Source organism: Frankliniella occidentalis, unplaced genomic scaffold (assembly GCF_000697945.3).
Source record: "Frankliniella occidentalis isolate FOCC.00 unplaced genomic scaffold, Focc_3.1 Scaffold16, whole genome shotgun sequence".
Lineage (NCBI taxonomy): Eukaryota > Metazoa > Arthropoda > Insecta > Thysanoptera > Thripidae > Frankliniella > Frankliniella occidentalis.
Genome location: NW_026267146.1, coordinates 2,539,169 through 2,539,581, shown reverse-complemented (window position 1 = coordinate 2,539,581; position 413 = coordinate 2,539,169).

The window sequence follows — 413 nt, the reverse complement described above, 5'->3', positions numbered from 1 at the left end:
TGCAATGCTGGAGTGAGCCGTGAAGCCCGCCCCGGCGAGCCCGCCCCTGCGCCCGCCCCCACCGCAGCCGCGTCGTCTAGTTGCTGCTGCTTGCTTCTGTCATCTAAAATTCATTCGCGCAGCTCACGGCGGCACGGTACGGCGTGGCCGTGCGTTTGGCGTGGAGTGTGGCACGGTGGGCGGGGGTAGGGCGGCGGCCGGGGCCGGGGCCGCGGGGCGCGCTGCGCTACAAAGCTAATGGAGGAACAATGAGAGCGAGCGCGATGCTGTAGAGTAGCAGTCCCGCTGCCTGTTTCGTCATTGTGATGAATTGCGTACTAGAGAGTAGCGTAAAAAAAGGATTTGAGATATTGAAATGGCGGGTATGCGGAAAAGTTGTCTTTTTAGATGTAGAATCCAGTGCAATTTTTTAT